The following is a 7,434-nucleotide window of genomic DNA, read 5'->3' on the forward strand; positions in this document are numbered from 1 at the left end:
TGTAGAAGAACAGGTGCTGTGCAACCATTGATACCTCCAACGTAGTTTTATATTTGTAGGAAAAATATTGTAGCATGATACTGGAGATACTCAACTCTGACTAATGTTTATCCGGCAAACAGCAAGTAGCAAACACTGTAAAGGCTAAATTTGTGTTTAACAGAAAGACCACTAGCTGTGCAGTAAAAGTGTAATGTTAATATACTTTCCAGAATCAGGGCTTTTTCCACTAAAAAAATCATGCAAGTATAGTACTAATTAGACTATTATGATAATATTAAACTTGGTGTGTTTCCAAAAAAAAAAGTCAGCATCAGCCTTTTGTGCAATCTGAGTGTTGTTATCTCTGTTCTGTTATGATTAATTTAAAAAAAATGGAACTTGTTCTTGCAACCTCAGTATAGACAAAATGTCCTTGGAGGAGCTGCTGCTAACACTGTTAAAAATGTTTTGATTAAGGATAGGGCTGCAAGACTTGTAAACTAGAGCTGTATGTCAAAAATTACTTAAGATTTTTGAGAACCAATTTAAATTTCAAATGGGATGCATGCCACTCTGAAAACCAGTCCCTGATGGATCTGAACATGAATGCTTAAAAGCAAGTAATTAAAAAAATCCAGTGGGTTACTTTTTAAAGAGGCCAGAAATACATACAGCCTTTCAAAACTCTTGTCCTCGAGATATGTGTGAAACTTCTATGCGCATCTTGGAATACTCTGTATATGCTGCACCTGTGCTGGGCAACACTTGTTATGTGGGCTTTCTTCATGGAAATGTTGAACAGGATTGTCTTTTCTGTGAAAGTGTTGCAAATTTATACTATGGGTATTTTTACTGGAATTCCATATAAATTTTGTATTTATGATAATCTTGTAGTTAGTTTTCATTTTCTCAAAGTGTAGATGGCTCTTCTGTGTACTTAAGGAAAGGTTATTTTTTTAATACTTATTTTCCAATTAATAATAGAGGTTGTGACTTGTGGACTTGTGAAGATTCCTTAAACTCTCTAAAACAAACCTGTACACTAATGAATTGCTTCCTTGTTACATGAGTGAAAAAATGCTTGGAAGAAGCATACCTAGATGGAGGGTTTTACTGTAGGAACTCTGGGCTGAGCAGTACACTCTTGAAGGTATAAAATGCAGCTGGGGTTCAAATGCAGGCTGCAAGGCAAAATAATGTAACTCTGAATCCTTGAGGGCTTCACCTCAGTACCCCTACGTTAGGTTAGCTCTCCCCCCCCCTTCCCTGCCGAGAAATCCACTAACTCTGAAAATCGTGTGCTAACTCTGTCTGGGATTTGGAGGACAGCAGTACATTTCTCCCTACTGATGTGATCAAAAAGAAGTGTATGGATCTAAATAGCACATCTCACTGTAGTTCACAGCAAGCAGTTGTTGCTAAAGAAATAGGCCTTACGGCCAGCTGTGCCGGAGGGAGAAGTGACTGCCAGGAACCATTGCTGCAATGTATTTGAATGATGTGGACGACAACTGGATCCAGTACACGGATTCATTCTCTTCGGGTGAGTTTCCTGAACTGCCTTTCACTGTGAACAGAACTGCTGCATGGGTTGGGTGATTTGCCATTCACTTCAGTTTTCTTCTTTTCCATTGCATTGATTTCCTGATGTAAAAGCTGAAGGGGGAATGGTATCAAATGAAGCCCTTGCAAGCGTTTTGTTGTTTCACTATTTAATCAGCTGCTTCTTGTTCTGTCTCATGATGTGAGAATATGAAATTTTCCCCATGAAAACAGGCAGGTGGAATATTACAGGCAAAATCTGATTGGGCTTTGAAAATTACTTTGTTTAAGCAATCAGACAAACATAAGCTCCATTTTTATAGAGGAAATATGAAGATAATTGATGGCTGTTCTGGAGCAGTCAAAAAGCTTAAGTTTCTACCTTGAAATTTTGAACTGGACCAGTGGTAACTCCCGGCTCCGGCAACGGGACTGCCGAGTAGCATGTGCTTCCCCCTAGGAGCTGATCACACATTGAAAATGAACAGCTGCATGGCTTTGCAGCAGGTCTTTTGGCTGCAGTGTGGTAGTGGGAAGCAAACGGATCCCCTCCTTTTCCCTCTTCTGAGTATTAACCCCCCCCACACACACATGCAGAGGAAACACCAGGATGCTTGGCTGCAAAGGGCTGCCCGGGAGGAAACAGTGCATGTCCCTTGTGATGCTTTTGCAGCTTTTTCCAGGAGCTGCCTGCCTCTTCAATTTTCTGCTTATCCTTCCACTCCTAACCCATCACGCAACAGCGGTTCATTTGTAAGCTTGCTTGCCAGGGAGCCAAGTCTGCTGATACCTTTCTTTCACTCCCTTCCCTACAGGGGAATAAAAAGTGTTGTGGTTTACTTTCATGAAGACTGTGGTGACTGCTTCTTTTAATGAAACATCTTTATTTCTTTCCCAGTAGAAAAACACTTTAAAAACTCTGTACTCTTTTGTCTTTACTGAGAAGAAAGCTCCATATTTAAACATACGGTGAACAAATGGGGATTTAGTAATCAAATATTTTCATTAAATTTCCGTTTTATTTGGAAAGGCCATTTTTGTTGACTCGTTAGAATTTCTTGGAGCCTGCTAGTACTTTAGGCTTTTATATCTGTTAATCTGAATCCCAGCAGGGTGTGAGAGCTGAACCTAGGCACCGCTGATCATCTTGGCACAGGCTGTGCCAGTAGCTCACGCACTTGCGGAGCATGCAGAAATGACAGGGGTCATTTAAAGTGTTTGACTGTCAGTCCTATGTCAAGGACATGAAAAGATCATGCATGATAAGGGCACTTTTTTATGTCTGGTTATTGCCATGCGGTTGGGTGGCAAAAAATATCACTGAGAACCTCTTTGTAGATCTCCGCTGGATTGTTTTCATTCTACTCGAAGTCATCCAGATCCTCCCAGGAGCACTGGTCTGCCATTTGATGCTCCAGTCTCCCTCCACCCCAGTGGTCCCCAGCCTTCCCAGCTGACTTCACAAAATAGACGTTCAGGGGCTTGTTAGGGCCCACCGGCTGAATGGCCAGGTGTATTGGTTTTGCTGGCAAGGTTTTGGTAGCGGGGGGGGGTTACAGGGGTGGCTTCTGTAAGAAGTTGCTGGAAGTTTCCCCTGTGTTCGAGAGAGCGCCAATACCAGCCGGCTCTAAGATGGACCTGCTGCCGGCCAAGGCCGAGCCAATCAGCGACAGTGGTAACGCCTCTGTGATAACATTTTTAAGAAGGAAAAAGTTGGGACAGGCAGATTCGGCAGCCGGAGAGAGGAGTGAGAACATGTAAGAGAAACAACCCTGCGGACACCGAGGTCAGTGAAGAAGGAGGGGGAGGAGATGCTCGAGGCGCCGGAGCAGAGATTCCCCTGCAGCCCGTGGTGAAGACCATGGTGAGGCAGGCTGTCCCCCTGCAGTCCATGGAGGTCCACGGTGGAGCAGATCTCCACCTGTAGCCCGTGGAGGACCCCACGCCGGAGCAGGTGGGTTTCCCGAAGGAGGCTGTGACCCCGTGGGAACCCTGCGTTGGAGCAGGCTCCTGGCAGGACCTGCGGATCTGTGGAGAGAGGAGCCCACGGAGCAGGTTTTCTGGCAGGACTTGTGACCCCGTGGGGGACCCACGCTGGAGCAGTGTGCTCCTGAAGGACTGCACACCGTGGAAAGGACCCATGCTGGAGCAGTTCGTGAAGAACTGCAGCCCGTGGGAAGGGCCCACGTTGGAGAAGTTCGCGGAGGACTGTCTCCCGTGGGTGGGACCCCACGTTGGAGCAGGGAAGAGTGTGATGAGTCCTCCCCCTGAGGAGGATGAAGCGGCAGAAAACAACGTGTGATGAACTGACCGTAAACCCCATCCCCGTCCCCCTGTGCCGCTGGGGGGGGTTGGTAGAGAAGCCGGGAGTGAAGTTGTGCCCGGGAAGAAGGGAGGGGTGGAGGGAAGGTGTTCTGAGATTTGGTTTTTTTCTCATTACCCTACTCTGGTTGATTTGTAATAAAGTGAGTTAATTTCCCCAAGTTGAGTCTGTTTTGCCCGTGACGGTAAGTGATGAGTGATATCTCTCCTGTCCTTATCTCGACCCACAAGCTCTTTGTTATATTTTCTCTCCCCTGTCCAGCTGAGGAGGGGGAGTGATAGAACGGCTTTGGTGGGCACCTGGCAACCAGCCAGGGTCAACCCATCACACCAGGAAACTGTCCTCATCCCTGCAACAGGTCCATTGTTTTTGACTTGGTCTCATGCTGAAGTCGCAGATGGCTGCTGGGGAAAAAAAAAAAAAAGCCACAAGTATTTTCTGTTGATTCTTCTGACTGACTTGGAGGGGCCAAAGTAAATTGGTTCAGTTCTAAGTGATGCGAGATATTTGCTGAAAACTCTTCATCATCTGTAAATCGATATTTTTTTTTACTTTATTTGCAGAAATTTACAAATGTTTGTGGGGAATTTGGAAGTCAAAATAACCATTTACTTATGTAAGTTACTTGATAAAACAGCTTTGCATAACAGTCTTAAGAAATAGGTAATCACTGGGACGTTGAAATATTTTAATTATATACTACAGTTAACTTTTCCAGTTAATCTTTACTGCAGTTAACTGAAGTGAGAAAATCCCAGCTGACTCATCCTTCACCTATGGAGGTTTTTGCATGTTGACAGGAGACCATTGACATTGTCTCTCTGATCCTGCGCTGGGACACAGTGGTTCAGACTCAAACACTGTGTAGCGATCTCCCTCTCTAGTAAATAACATACATTTGGACAAGCATGTTGTGATATGTCTTGGAACACTTTTTTGGCTTTTAATTGGAGCACTTTCTAAGCCCAAAGTTGTATCTCGGTGTTCAACAGCCCTCTGTGGGGTTTTCCTTCCAGAATTTGCGATACCCCTTTTTGAACTGAAGTGCAGAGTTTCCTTTGCAGAGCCTGGTTCAGCCGAGCTCCAGTTAAGTGACACTGTTCTCCGTTGGTGATTCTTCGGTGACCTGCCAAAGGAACAAGGGAGAAGCAGTAAATATGGGAGAGGATTGTAATGCTACCCTGATTGTGTTGTCTGGTTTTTTTTTTTTTTTCTCTTCCCTCTGCCCTAATCGCATCTGAACCTTTCAATTGAATCGCGCATTGACTTTTATCAGTGAGGTTTGTCATGGCTGCTTGGGCACACTCTTTGCTGTTAAGTCAGATGCTGTTCTTTTGCTTCAAGGTTAAAGTTCAGACAGCTGATGTCTCATTAAGTGCCCTGAGGAAACCTTTGATCCAGAGAGATTCATTAAAACAAGGAGCCAATTATTTGGAGGGAAGTGGTGTCAGATGTGCTGGGGAGATGTTGGCTGTGCTCTCCTAGGGATTACACCCATCCTAGTTTAGCAGCAGACTAAATTTCTTGTTTTACTTCGTTTTGCTTCCTTTGTGCTGATACTGGCACCCTCCACTGCACCCCAGCTCATAAACTGGCCAGCAGTGGGAAGTGGGGGGGGGGGGGGGGGGGGGGGCAGGCTGTGGGACTAGAAGAGTTTCCAGCTCCTGGTGGGCTCCTGAGGTCTGTGGAGCTTCCCAGGGCACATTGGCTGGGCAGCAGCAAGAAGTTGGTGACCCCGGTTGGGCTTTGGTGTGTGGTTGGCACGTTTGGGGGGATCCGCAGAGGGTGGCATGTGAGCAGCTTCGTGGTAGGGGAGGGAAGAGGAACTAGCCAGAGTGGCAAATAACGACCAGTGAAGTAAATCACTGATCTCATGTGAATGTGGCAAATGAACATATAAGTGGAGAGAGAAAGATCAAGGTGGGAAGTGTTCTGAAGAGCTTAACTCTTTTTTTAAGTGAATATAGACATTACAAAAGGGAGTGGGTGGCAAGACCAGTGGTGAAACTATTGTTACCTTCAGCAATTTTTGTGGAACTTTCCAACATTAAAAGCTTTTGAATTCATTAAGGTTGAATTCAGCTGCACGCATTAAAATGTTTAGCTATTGTGCAATGCTTACTGTCTCATACTTGAGGATAAATACCTGTCTTTAGCACAGGCGATGTAAACTTTAAATAAATGAAAGCAGACGTGTCCCCAGTTTTGTGCTGGGAGCACAGAGAAACGTCCATGTTAAACCAGTTTGCATTTAAATTGTATCTGACACTGATGTGTGATAAATGCCTCATGGTGTTTGTATATTGATAGTCATTTCCAGTAATTCATCCCATGAATATTCTAACTGGTTAGAAAAATGATCCCCTACACACCCCATACAACTTAATCTGAGATGCCCTCATCTAGGAAAGCAGTTAGAGAAATAGCTGCAATGTCTCTCAGTGCTATCGTTCCTTCTAAATGATTCCTGAGCTGGCACCATCCTTCCTGCCTCAGCCCCTGAGATATCCCTCCAAATATATTTGACAATCTCCTTTGAATCTTAAGCATTTTTCTCGCTGTTTGCAGAATATTGTGTTCCTAGTTGTTATTTATAAACCAGCCGCAAGAAAGATGGCTGTGGTTTTCACAGAGGTATATGTACGGTTAACTTGATGTTATCTGAATTCTTCAGCCTTGCTGAAGAATGAAAAACCAAGTCACTTAAAGCCCCAAATTATTCGAGGGAGTGAGGCACGGCTGTACTTGTATTGCACTGCATCTCTTCGTCTCGGTGTACCACAAATAATGAACAGTGAGCAAAAATACAGGCTCTCTGGTTTGCTTGCACCAGAAAGAGGTGTGCAGTGAGCGCAGCGCATGCTGCTTTGCTCCTGTGCACACTGCAAAGTCTGCCACATCTTGCACTATGCTTTGGGGATTTGTTTCCATTTAAGGTATCGATTTCTCCCTTCTTCCCAAAATCTGGGTTTAATAAAATGGTGTTGCTAATTGAAACAGATGGAAAACTGAATTATATACATGTGATAGACTTGTAAGTTTTCCCTGTCAAGCAAATACCATACACCTGTTGCAAATGATTTAATTTGTTAAAATTTAAGTCAAGATTCCATCAAGAAATCTTAACTGAGTCTGTTACACTTTGGATGAGTGTCATCTCTTTGATATACTAGTTTTATCTCCAGCTGGTAAGTGCATCTGACTTCGTAACATTTTAAGAATAACTAGAGCTCTCTGGGTTGTGGAGGTGGAATTACCTTAAAATCAGGAGCTATTTGCCTGAGGATGTATTAGATGCCTGAGCTGCCTGGCAGCTGTGTCCCTGCAACTTGACTCGGTATCCAGGATTTTAATGGAAATAACTGGAAACTCGCTTGTGTTAGGTGTTGTCCTAAATGTCCATGCTGGGACCTGCTTTTATAAATCATCTAAATCAAGATTTTGCTTTTTGGGCATAAAAAAAGTATCTTTCTTGTTTGAGTCTCTTGGATATTTTGGATGATGAAGGCATACACGAGAGACTGTACATTCCTGTTATTGCAGGTTTAAGTCATGCATGCTGCACCTACGTATTTCTTTCCTTGCCA

The sequence above is a fragment of the Aquila chrysaetos genome, chromosome 8 (assembly GCF_900496995.4).
Source record: "Aquila chrysaetos chrysaetos chromosome 8, bAquChr1.4, whole genome shotgun sequence".
NCBI classification, from domain to species: domain Eukaryota; kingdom Metazoa; phylum Chordata; class Aves; order Accipitriformes; family Accipitridae; genus Aquila; species Aquila chrysaetos.